The following is a 13,624-nucleotide window of genomic DNA, read 5'->3' as shown; positions in this document are numbered from 1 at the left end:
GACATCTTGCCATTCTACTCATCATTGTGGTTTTCAGGCATCATGACTGGATAGGAACAACTGATTACTTTTCTTCCTTGGCAGCCTGCACGGCACCACTCAATACCATGAAAGCTTGTGCTCAGGGAATAGGCTTCCAGGTCAGGTCCAGCACAATTTGTCCAAGTCCTGTGTCTGGAATGCATAGTGCCTTCAGCAACGAGGACTCATCTTCAAATTCTGGTGGGGAGCTAAGGGCACCAGCAATAGCCTGTATCATTTTGGGGGGGCCTCTTGAACTCCCTTGACCAAGAACTCAAAGGGAGATTCCTCATCCCTGGTGCTAGAGTTTTCGTTAGATAGCTTGTACTATGGCCCTCAAGGGGAGCATCATCACCCCTCATGGTATAACTTCACACACACACACACACACACACACACACACACACACACACACATCCCTAGTGCTGTTTATCCATCCTTTTTCCCTCCGTATTGCCCTCCTTACCTTCCAAGTTATAACCCCTCATTTTCCCCATTTTTCCCTTAATAACACCTGTACCCTGCTACTGCCTGCCTGCATTTTTAATACTCAACCTTAAGCCCACAGAGAAATGCAGCTCTCACCGCTCATCAGGGAACGTCCTTTGCAGCGTCTGGAAACCAACCAACACAGAAAGCCGTAACTGGTCAAAATACAGAGAACCACTGACCATGAGGTACCCAGCCCCAACTGATACACCTACAAGATGCAAAAAAGATAGAGAAACATTGCAAGAGGCAGAGGACCAGGACACCTACTATGAGATGACATCATCTATATATAACAGGGAAGCTGTACCCAGGAACTCTTAACAATATGGTTGCTTAAACAAGACCTAAATAATAACAATACCAGCTGACGGCCCAATGTGGATGAGGGAACTCTTTCAAGTCCCCTGCCCCTAGATAAAAAGCTGCAGATAATTGTTAACTAAGGAGAGAAGGAGGATCAGTCTTCCTCAGGAGTGAGCCACCTAACTAGTTATCCACTACCAAGAGGTTGGCCCTAAAAACCTATATAGACAAGCAACACTTACTTGCTTTCTTATAGTACCCAGGACCACCAACCAGCCCAAGAATGCCACTACCCACAGTGAGCTGGGCCCTCTAATGTCAGTCATCTGTCAATAAATGCACCACAGGCTTGCTCACAGGCAAGTCTGGTGGCAGCATTTTTTTCAACTTGAGATTCCCTCTTCCAAAATGACTCTAGCTTGTGTCAACCTAACATTAAAAACTAGCTAGCACACATATATAACAATAATAACAAAGAAAATTAGGCTATGAATTTGAGGGAGGGGTGGGGGAGACTAAGGGGAGGAGGAAGGGGAAATGGTGTAAATACAGTACAATATAAAATGTAAAAGTAAGTATGAAAATAAAATTAAATTAGATTACATGCCTTAAATTACAGGCATGTAGCTTAGGAATACATCTTAGAGTTCTGCTGTTTGTTCAAAAGACTAAATAGCAAGTATTTCAAGCCTTGTGAGTAAGCCATGTATTGTCTACTCTACCAATAATTCTGCCATTGGAGTGTATGTAAATGAGGGAATCTGTGTTCCAATAAAACTTTATCTATAAAAACAGGCTTAGTCATAGTTTCATTACCCTTTATGAAATGCAACATTGTAGCCAACCGTTGTAAAACACACTCTCATGTGTAGTAGGCAGAGACAAACAAGGTCAAGACCATACAAGCAGTAGAGGGGAAATACTGGGAAGAGCATTAACTGCTGTGATGGCGGTAATCCCAGGAGGGAGGCATAGTTATTTGTTATTTAAAAGTATAGTACTTACTAAAGGCCAGGTTCTAAGACAAACATAAATACTAGCTCGTTTACTTCTTTAAAAAAAGGGGGGGCTCTGGAAAGAAGGGTCATTCTGCCATCAACAAGATGGTGACCTGAGAATGCACCATCACCAGTCATAAGCACATCCATGGAATGGGCTTCAAGGACCATGCCCCTTCCATACTCTTAGAAATTCGGAGAGTAGCCACCAGGGCGGTGGGGACACCTGGTGTGCATTACTACCAGGCTCGACAAAGCCTTGTGGGCCAAAGGAAGAAGGAATGCTCCAGATCATCTTTGGGTACGTTTGTCCAGAAAATGTAATGAGGACGAAGAGGCGGCAAGCCAGCTTTGTGCTCTGTTAACCTGTGTCCCTGTTAACACGTGCAAAAACCTACAGACAGCCCATGTGGGTGAGACCTAACTGCTCAGTGTCGAAGTTATAAAACTACGATAATAACAAAAAGAAAAGAAAAGGAAGGCGTGAAGAGGATAAGAAGGTTACCTACGAACTAGCAATGAGCCGGGCTGTGCTGGCACATGCTTTAATCCCAGCACTCGGGAGGCAGAGGCAGGTGAATCTCGGTGAGTTCGAGGCCAGCCTGGGCTACAGAGCGAGTTCCAGGACAGCCAGGACTGTTAAACGGAGAAACCCTGTCTCAGAAAACAAGCAGTGAGAGAAAGACAAAAAATGTCAAGTTAGACTCACAAGAATGTCTCCACACCTCTCCCTAAGACTGGTGAGGCATCCAGGTCCGTTACATTCAGGTCCGTTAGCACGCACATTGTGGCCAGGACACCCTTCGCTGCTGATAGTAGTTACTCGTCCATTCCAGACTGTGTATGCGGAAACCCTTGGTTTGTTCCTTCTTTTGCCCTCACAGTTACTTGTTAGCATTTGGCAATCTACTGACTGTGGAGAGAATACCAGTCACTAGGCAGTGAACCACACAGGGGAGCATCAGTTCATTTGCTGTTTGCTGTTTTTTCTTACTATAAAAATCAGCGGGTTGGGGATTTAGTTCAGTGGTGATTTAGTTCAGTGGTAGAGCGCTTGCCCAGCAAGCGCAAGGCCCTGGGTTTGGTCCTCAGCTCAAAAAAAAAAAAAAAAAAACCAAAAAAAAAAAAAAACCTCTTAGCTGGGCGGTGGTGTCGCAGGCCTGTAATCCCAGCACTCGGGAGGCAGAGGCAGGTGGATCTCTGTGAGTTTGAGGCCAGCTTGGTCTACAAAGCGAGTTCCAGGACAGCCTCCAAAGTTGCAGAGAAACCCGGACTCTCAAAAAACCACACACACACACACACACACACACACACACACACACAAAAAAAAAAATCAGCACACTGGGCTGGAGAGATGGCTCAGAGGTTAAGAGCACCGACTGCTCTTCCAGAGATCCTGAGTTCAATTCCCAGCACCTGCATGGTGGCTCAAAACCATCTGTAATGAGATCTGGTTCCCTCTTCTGTATACATAATAAATAAATAAATCTTAAAAGAAAAATCAGCACACAAGAAACCAAGTGTTTATAGTGGAACTGAAATCCATCCATGGGAATGGAGCCATCTCAGCCCTCCAAAATCAAGACTGCTGCAGTCTGGAGCCCTAGTGACCCCTTCAAATGACCTATGATCCCCATGGTAAAGGCTAGGTCCCAAGGGAGGTTTTACTAGGAAGTGGTGGAACTTACAGGCGGGCGAGCCCTGGAAAGGAGAGGTGGGACCCTGATCCTTCCTCTTTCTCTTTCACTTCCTGGCCACTTGTTGAGTGGCTTTGCTCTGCCACACACTTCCGGCCTGATGTGCTGCTGTGGGGCTAAAGCAATACTGACGACAGTCTCCATCCCTGGGAGCCCAAATAAACCCGTCTCTAAATGGATCCTTCACGTGTATTTATGACCGTAGCGGAAGGCTGACCACCACATGGGCAAATGGAAAAGCTGCCTCTTCATTGCCCTGGGCTTTATCATTTTTTTTTACAGGTGTGAATTAATTCAATTATAATAAAAATTGTTGCCCTAGAAGCTTACTCTTGAGAAAAACAAATTAATGTTTCCTAAAATTGCACTGCAAATCAATTCCGCTGGTGTTTCTCTGCCTCAGAATAATAATACAGCAGCTCAACAGGAGAAAAAAGAAGTGGGGAGAGGCAGTTTGCATACTTCCACATGTACAAGCATCTTCTGACTACTTGATAGTGCCTTGCTCATTTAAATGGTATGAATGAAGCATCGATATACTGAATGCAAAATTTTTGTTCTTCTCTTACATTATAAAAGCTGCATTTCACTCTTTCATCAATTAATACTAATATCTTTTGTGACAGTGTTTATAATTGTTGCATTGTCATATTAGTCCAAATTCAGGCCACTTTCATCATACAAGATAGTAGTGGTTATTATAAAGGAACACCAGTTTTGGAGACTTTCATTAAGAGTTATAATCATAGATGATTCTATATTGATTTAACCAAGATATCCTCCATAACAAAAAAAATGGGGGGGGGGGAATAGTTCAAATTGGTGTGAGCAACCACAAATATATCACCTCTCATGATTGCATATCTACAAATAAACCAGGCTGCAGAGTTGATTTAATCTAGTGGATCTCGTGTCTGTAGCAAGATCTTGGGCCTTCCCAGCATCCTGTGGCAACTGCATCCTCACATTGGCATCATGGTATGGGCAGATGCCACACAGTGTACACACCACGGCTGCCTCTCTTTCTCCAGCTTTCTGAAACAGGAAAACTGTTTCCCCGAGAGCCACAGTACCGGTGGGCTTGCTGCTCTGTAGACTAGAACGTAGCAGATGCTCATCCCTGAGCCAAGCTCTGTGGTCAGAGGAACAGCTTGGACTAACTTGTAGCTGGTTTTCTGAACAAATCAGTGGCAAAGGGAATGATAGTGTTAAACTTCACTTGAAGAAATCATGGACCACCTTTTGTGATGAGAATGATTTCTGAAGCCTCATGGTTATTAAGCAATTGAAGAGGTGGGGACCTGTAAGATTGGCTCAGCAGATAAAGGTACTTGCTGCCAAGCCTGATGACCTGAGTTTATTACCCGAGACCCACACGGTGGAAGGTGAGAACCAACTCCCCCAAATTGTCTCCTGATCTCTGCAAGTATACACACACACACACACACACACACACACACACACACACACACAATTTTAAAATTTTTCAATAGCTCAACAAAAATTATTTCTTAATGTTTTTAACTAAATACCATGGGAATTTCTTCTTGCTTTCAGAATAGATATCAGGACTTATTTTCCTGGAACATCTTGGTGAAAGACAGACTTTACTTTTCATAGCTGCAATTTAAAATGTTATCTCTGTGACCCCTACTAGGCTCCTTTGTAGCTAGGGTATGGATTTAGCAGCTAATCTCCCTCCAAACCTTCCCAGACAGTGAATCAAGAAGGATACAGGGAAACAGAGACAGAACAAAACCAGCCAGCTCTGGCTGGGGCTGATTACAGATAGAGTTTCCAGGAACAAAAACATTGAAGAGCCCACTCAGGTCTGATAAACAGACACATGGGCTTGGCCACTGGCAGAGAGATTCTCAATCCCAAACCTGAGTTAGGTCACAACCCACAACCCCAGAGTCTCCTGAACCAAGGAAGGATGCCACAATAAAATTCAAGTGGATATTACAAATCTTTGTCATGATCCTCCCCCAAACAACTACCTTCCATTGACCAGGATAAATGTGTGCCTGGATCTTTGGAGGATTATTAGGAAGTGAGCTGATACTATCTCCTGTGAATCCAGAATGCCAGTTTCGATCAGAGAAAACACTTAAGGCCAGCAGGGTAATAAACTGAGTTTTGACAAACATTTGTCTTCATGAGGCTCAAAGATCCATCCCCCAGATCTATGTTCATGGCCCCAGCTCCTGGTGGCGTAAGTGGAATACATACATAATAGAGACAGCCAATCCCCACAGTGTCTCTCAACTCCATGGAATGAGTTAAGGGCCACGATGGGCCATTTCTCAATTGTTATCTCAAGTAGCTCTAAACATTCAGAATGGTATATCACAACCATGCCCTTCTCTAGCAGAATGTCTGAGATAATAGACCTGAGTGATACACAGGCTGTAGCTGATAGCACATTCCGGTTAAACTCTCCGATTTGGTTTCTGCATACAATCAGATGGGGCTTGAGAACAGCAGTGTGTTACGAATGTAACCAGACCTGCTGTTCCACTTGGCTGACAACATGTCCATGTACACACACATCCACCAAAGACTATTTCAACACCTAGAAAACACCCAGGGAATGGTGTTTGTTTATGTGTCTGTTTGTTTCACTTGCCTGGGGTGGTTAACTTTTCCCATCCTCGGCAGGATGTTGATTCTCGGAGGCCGAACTACAGTTCAGTCCATGCAAACCTGGATCATCTCATAGGATATTTAGCCGAAGGACTACAAAGAGCTGAAGGGTCAGACACTCATCAGGTGAAATGGTTCACACTGAAGGGTCAAAGACATATCTCCGAAAGCTGCAGAAGATTCGGAGAGGAGGTCGGGAGAACGTCCCATCATCTACCTGCCCCGTGCCCAGCTCTCTCTGCAGAACAAGTTGTTCTTCCTTGCAAGTCCTCCCTGATAGCAGTGTTGCGGGTGCCAGCCTGTGCCAGGTTCTAGACAGGTAGAAGGCAGCTGGGCGGGCTGGGGATTTAGCTCAGTGGTAGAGTGCTCACCTAGCAAGCGCAAGGCCCTGGGTTCGATCCTCAGCTCCAAAAAAAAAGAAGGCATCTGGGCATGCTGTCTGAGTGAGGTGTGACTCACCAGCCCAGTCCTCAGTTTGGAGAACAGAAGGTCCAGAGCTAGTCCAGGCAATTAGCACCTGTGAGTCAACTGATCCAGCGGAAGCCTGACAAGTCTCCTGCCGACCGGGATGGGGTAGGAAATACTCTGAGGTCTTTCCAGGACCAGCTCTTGGGTTGCTGGGCTGGAAGACAGTACAACAGTGGACACTTCAGGTCTGTGTGTTCTGCATCCGTGAGGCCAACCAATGGCAGATTCCGAACACTTTTCAACAACTGCATCTGGGCCAAGCACGGAAGTGCACACCGTTCATCCCAGCACTTGAAAGACAAAGGCAGACAAACCTCTGTGAGTTCGAGTCCAGTTTGGTCTACACAGTGAGTTCCAGGCCAGACAGAGATACACAGGGAGTCAATGTATAAAAAAAAAAAAAAAATCTGGGGTCAAGAGATGGTTCGACAGGTTAAAAACAGTTGCCACACAAGCCTGATGAACAAGAGCCCAGAACCCAGGGCTAGATCCAGTGGTGCACATCTGTAATCCCAGCACTTCCACACTGAGATAGGAGGCAGAGGCAGGAGAATTGATCAGACCCTCTCTGGTCATCCATGAAATACAACAGAAACAAGAGAAACCCTGCCTCAGCAGGGTGGAAGGAAGGCATCAATCCCCAAAACGCCCCCAGCCTCCTCTTACAGGCTCCAGCCTCGATGTGGGCCCCCTAGCCACCTCCTGCAGGCCCCTCCCTCCGAGTACAGGCCCCTTGGCCTCTTGGTACAGGCCCTGGCCTCTGTGCGCCCTCCCTACTAAATGAATCCATTTAAATTAAATTTTAGCCATTGCACCTGTACTGAGAATGTGCGGGCTTTCTTCACTCTCTGTCACTTGTCCTTCCCTACACAAGGCAGCAGGATGCCTGTTTACATAGCCTGGACGTGGCACAGGAATTACAGTCAATCTACAAATGACTTAAAGCTTGGGGAAGAGGTCCCAAGTCACACACAGATACTGAGCTATATTCTACACGTGACCTGAGCACCCATGGTCCTGGTCCATTCCCCAGTGAGTGCAGAGGGACAAAAACAGCGTATGAGAGTTTGGAGTTTGAATCTCAGGTCAACCACTCACTAGGCTGTGGGCCCTCACCTGTCCTGACCTCCCTTCTGTGACAGTGACTTACTATAGACTCACAGGGACGGCTTATTTTATGAAAAGTGTGTGGTGTGGTGTGTGATGCGTGCGAGTGCTCAATGAATATTCACTGTGGGGTCCAGTGGGTTGACTGAGCATGAGTCACAGCCCCAGCAGGGGCTGCCGTGTTTACACTCACCCTTGGAGTTCTCCTCAGTGGACGGAGTCTTCTCGTGAGTCCTGATGAAACTCCATCGCCATTCAGTGCCTTTCTGCTCATTTCACACCGAATCATGAACATCTCCAGGTTAGTAGCTGGGGTGAGAGAACACCCAGTTCAACAGTGGTAAGCCTCCTTTCCTCAGCTTTTGCCTGGGAGTCTACACTGAGGTGTGATGTCGCAGCCCTGTGGCCCCTCTCACCCTGCCTATGTCTCTCCCAACTTGCCAGCTGTTGGTGCAGACCCACCAGGATGGGTCGGGAGGGGGTTGGGAAGGGGTAAGGGTCTAGGTCAGCTCTACTGGCTGGTGGCTTCTTGCTCAGTCTCTGGGCTGCAGGTGGCAAGAGCTCACTTTGTCATAGCTGCTTTGAGAGCTCTGCGGGTTGTCTGGGCCCATTCCTCCTTCTATTGGCTTTGACTTCACGGGATGTGACTGTTCTGGGTAATTCCCTGAGAGTCCTTCATTAGTCCCAGGATTCTCAGTGGTCAATTCCAGCCTCCAGCTGGTCTACCCACTAACTTCAAATGAAACCACTTCACTGTCCTACCCACCTACCCAGGCATGACTTCTCTGTTTCTCCTGGATCCCCATATCACACTAGTGGTTCTGTTGGCAGAAAAGACCATGTTTGCGACTTGGAGTCTTCAGCATCTTTAAGTCTAAGCAGATTATAAGAAGGAAAATATGCCAGGTGGTGGTGGCGCACACCTTTAATCCCAGCACTCAGGAGGCAGAGCCAGGCAGATCTCTGTGAGTTCGAGGCCAGCCTGGGCTACCAAGTGAGTTCCAGGAAAAAGGCACAAAGCTACACAGAGAAACCCTGTCTTGGGGAAAAAAAAAAAAGGAAAATAATGAAGGAGGTCCCTTTGAGGGCTCACATCTCTGTCTGGCTTTGCTATCCTGTGACTCCCACTTTAGCTACAACCTACTGGGGACACATCTCAGAACTTCCTCTAGTGATCCTTAAAGTCTGACTTCAGAGGCATGGGTTCAGAACAGCAGTAGGCAAACTCTTCTAAAAAGAGCCAGATAGTATCTATTTCAGGCATGTTGTACTTTGAGTCTTTGTCTTGACTTGGCTGTTGTAGCTTAGAAGCAGCCATAAATGATACATAGCTGTGTTAGCATGTCTGTGTTCTAATAAAACTGTCCTTATGGAAACTGGCTGAGACCAAATTAAGGCTGGAGCCTTGGATTAGAAGAAACCCCACACTCCTGTGTTGGTTAGTGTTTTCATGGCTGTGACAAACACCCAAGAGAACCAATTAAAGAGAAGGGTTGGTTTTTGTCTTGGGGTTTCAGAAGTTTTGGCACACAGTTGTTCAGCCCCATCACCAGGGGCCTATGGTGAGGCGGTGGTTCATCACCGCAGAGGGAGCAGAGCAGAGCCGCTCACTTAAGACAGCCATGAAGCAAAGAGACAGGAAGTGGCCGCGACAAGCTGTAGGCCTGAGCATGGTGACTTCCTTCCTCCAGCAAGGCCCCACTTCCTAAAGGTTTCCACCTCCTTCCCAAGTAGTGCCACCAGGGGCTGCAGAGGTAGCTCAGTGGGTAGAGGACCCAGCGTATCGGAAGCCTGGGTTCAATACCCAGCACTGCCCAAAATGGTGGAGGCACAGAGACCAAAATAGTGCCACCACCAACTGGGCACCAAGACTTCAACCCCGTGTCTGTAAGGCGTATTGCATATCCAAACCAGAGCAAGCCCTGGCCTCATTCCCCAATATCCGAGGAGTAGGAGCCCAGATGAGCGACCATTTTGTCCAAACCTCTCTCATTATGTGTCCTGTTCCACGCAGTGATTTCTCTCACTAGCCTAACCACTTGAATTATGTCAATGTTGGGGGAAGCTATGAAACGCCTTCCCTTGCGTTACATGAATTTGCCTTGTCACGCTGTGTGACCGTTGATGTATTAGCATCATCAGTCAAGTATGACACAGGAGAGTGAGCTTGGGCTGGAGATATAGTTCACTTGGTAAAGTGCTGCTTTTAATGTGCTTGGACTCTAAAAAGCAAAATGAAACGAAACAAAGATGGATATTAGAATTGCCGGGTAATAGAAGCATCAAGTGTTGAAGAGCGAGTCAGCAGGTGGGATGTGTGCTCTCACCGTGAGGACAATGGGGCTTCATTTTGGCTGCTTATACAACTGTCTCTTTACAGTCCACCCTCTGTATTCTGAGGCTCAGCCAACCAGAACGAGACATATTTAGAAAATATATCTGTATAGAACAGGTAACAGGCATTTCCTTCTCATTATTCCCTGAACAATGCACAGTATGGGCTTTACATTAGGTTGCATGCAAATACAATGCCATTGTGAGTGAAGGACTTGAGGAGTCACCTCGGATTCTGTTTTATTTGGAGAGTCCTAGAATCAGTCTCCCGTAGAGACTGAGGGGTTGCATTTATTTATTTGTTCAACTGTAACTGCCTCTAGACCTATCTACCTACTTTTCATGCATCCTTTTCTTTTTTCTTTTCACTTGCAGGCATGTAGATATCTTCTGGGCCTGTAGACCTCTGACACAGATGGTGTTAGGATTCCTTTTAAGTCTTGAATCATGGAGGCCAGTGAGATGGCTCAGGGGGTAAAGGCTTTTGAAATTGAACCCTGGAACTCAGGAGAGTATTGACTCCACAAAATTGTCCTCTAACTTCCATATGCATGCTGTGGCATGGCCCCTCATCACACACACACACACACACACACACACACACACACACACACACACGCATACACATTCACTATAATTTTTTAAAATTATTATTATTATTATTATTTTGGTTTTTTCAAGACAGGGTTTCTCTGTAGTTTTGGAGGCTGTCCTGAAACTCGCTTTGTAGACCAGGCTGGCCTCAAACTCATAGATCTACTTGCCTCTGCCTCCCAAGTGCTGGAATTGCAGGCATGCACCACCACCGCCCGGCTAAAATTATTTTAAATCTTGTATTTAGGGCCAGGTGGTGGTGGTGCACTCAGAAGGCAGAGGCAGGTAGATCTCTGTGAGTTCGAGGCCAGCCTGGGCTACAGAGTGAGTTCCAGAATAGGCTCCAAAGCTACACAGAGAAACCCTGTCTTGAAAAACAAAAACAAAACAAAACAAAACAAAATCTCATATTGAGTTATTTGTGTAGATTAAGGCAGAGGGCAGGCAAACACGGGTGACTGAAATAAGCTTTATCACCTTTACATATTTTATAAATGTATAGATCCTGTACATAGACATGAATAGCAAAATACAATATTTTAAATCTTTTTTTAAAAAATGTAATGTGAGTGTAAAAATTACAACAAAAGGTAATGAGAATAAATGATGCCAGAGCAGATATTTGGTGATGGCGAACTATTTTTTCAAAATATAGCCTGTTCTGCCTGTGGCCTGATGTATGTTCTGTACCATTAAGGGGAAGGGTAGGAATTCTCAGCATGTGTGAACCAGTTGCTATGAGTCTCAGTAAAGTGCTACAGTAAGCAGTGCTGGAAACAGGGACTTCCTCCTGCATCCACTGTGACTTTGTTCCCTCAAATGGTCAAACTCTGCTGAGGGTCTGTGGGATACAGGACCAACTGGCAGAAAATATGTTTCCCACCCTCCCCTGCGTCTTGTTATGGTCATGTGACTAAGATATGCGCAAACATGAAGTATGCAATGTCATGTCTATAGTGGTCAATCTTGATTGTTAGCTTGATTGGATTAAGGAGCACTTGGAGAGGGGAAGAATGTCTCTGGTGCATCTGAGATAGTGTTTCCAAAGAGGCTTAGATCTTGAAGGCTCTGGCTCAACAAATGGACTGATCTGATTCAGTTGGAATACGGTATGTTACTGGGAGGTGTTGAAAAGTAGGGGATGAAGCCTCATTGGAAGGAGTGGCTCCCGGGGACAGGCTCTTGGGGGCTGTATCTGGCCCTGCCCTCTCTTTCTGTTTCCTGGCCACCATGCCGTGAGCTGCTCTGCTCTGACATTCCTTCACGGTATGATGGACTGATACCTCTGAGATCATGACCCTTTCCTTGGGTTGTCTGTAGATGTAACCGGCTTGTTAAATAAGAAACACAGAACCAATTGCAGAGTTAAAAACCATGAGGTCAGAGCAAGAGCGGAAAACCTTACCCTTCACTGCTTCTGCTGTTCTTCCTCTCCGCCAGAGAGCTACCTCTCTGTGTCCTATCTTTTTTATAGATTTCCTGTTCTGTTTTCTCATTGGTTGTAAACCCAGCCGCATGACCTCCTCCTCACTGCCTGTTTGTACAGACCTCCAGGTCTTCTATGGTTGCTATTGAGATTAAAAGCGTGTGTCTGCCATGCTGGCTATGTCCTTGAACACACAGAGATCTACCTAGCTCTGCCTCTCAAGTGCTGGGATTAAAGGCGCGCACCACTACCACCCAGTTTCTGCTCTGGCTTGCTCTGACCTCAAGGCAACTTTATTAACATATAAATAAAATCACATTTCAATACAAATAAAATATCACTTTAGTTGTCCTTGGGTATTTTGCCACAGCGCTGCAAAATTAATTAATACACAGTCACACTTCAGAAACCCGCATGCTTCCACTTCCTGTTTCCCCATCCTATCGGTTTAGAAATGTGTGACAAGTGTCATAGTTATCCCGGTGTTCACATGTTGAAGATGTCAGAACCACACCATCAACCCAGAACTGCTCATTTCTGCAGTAGTATCTATGGAGAAATAAACTTAAAAAAAAAAGTGTTTGTGTGTGTGTGTGTTTGTGTGTGTGTGTGTGTGTGTGTGTGTGTGTGTGTGTGTGTGTGTGTATGTGTGTGTGTGTGTGTGTGTGTGTGTGTGTGTGTGTGGTCAGTTCTCTCCTTCCATCACATGGGGCCTGGAGATCAAACCCAGGCCTTCAGGCCTAGTGGCAAGCACCTTTATCTGCTGAGCCATCTCACCAGCCCAAACTTTCAAATAAAATAATATTTGTGTTGGAGTTAACTGGAAGTTTCTTTGTCTTAGCAGCACAACTTACATTATACCTGACAGATGAGACCTTATTTTATAGACTCTCGGTGTGACCATTGAATGGAGTAAGAATAACAGCTTTGCTAAACTGTGTAGATCTTCTCTAACTTGTACATTTTAGAGCTATTTTTAATCTCAGATGAAAGGTTTCCTCCTGGAGGAAGTTGATAGACACATCAGACTCAGGGGACAACTTATGGAATTCACTAGACATAGAATGTTACAAGATTCACAAGCTTCTCCAAGTAGCAGATGATTGTGGAAAGAGACCTTTTGGTCCAGCCGTTTGCAGGTGGACAGGGAGCTCCATGGATGCAGCTATCCTGAGTTGTCATTCATGCAGGGGTGAGCTTTTTGGTGACACCGTTTCCCAAGTCACCTCAAACTCACTGGTTCACTAAGCTAAACTTGTGGGGAATCATTCCCTTGGACTGTCATTAGCGCCCTACCTGGGGTGAAAATTGGATGCTTTTAGTTTTGACAAAAGAATACTGGGTTCTTACTCTAAAGTAAGGTAGGAAATAGCCAAGAGAAACAGCTGTGAGAACGGAGATTATCAATCCAGAACATTTTAGGCTTGCTTCACTCTTAGCTATAGGATCTCTCTCCTTCCTGTCCATCCCTGTAAATAACGCTGGAACAACTAAACATCCTATTGAAAATAATGAACCTCGATAGGCTCTGTGGTAGT

General features: G+C 45.7%; 1 pseudogene; it reads left to right on the top strand.

The window, feature by feature from the left end:
• The first annotated feature begins 693 nt into the window (after nucleotides 1-693).
• On the top strand, nucleotides 694-2,238 carry LOC118593873 (annotated as a pseudogene).
• Nucleotides 2,239-13,624: the final 11,386 nt, after the last annotated feature.

This window comes from Onychomys torridus, chromosome 12 (genome assembly GCF_903995425.1).
Source record: "Onychomys torridus chromosome 12, mOncTor1.1, whole genome shotgun sequence".
Lineage (NCBI taxonomy): Eukaryota > Metazoa > Chordata > Mammalia > Rodentia > Cricetidae > Onychomys > Onychomys torridus.
The sequence above is the reverse complement of the archived record's forward strand: the minus strand, read 5'-3'. Positions and strand labels throughout refer to the sequence as shown.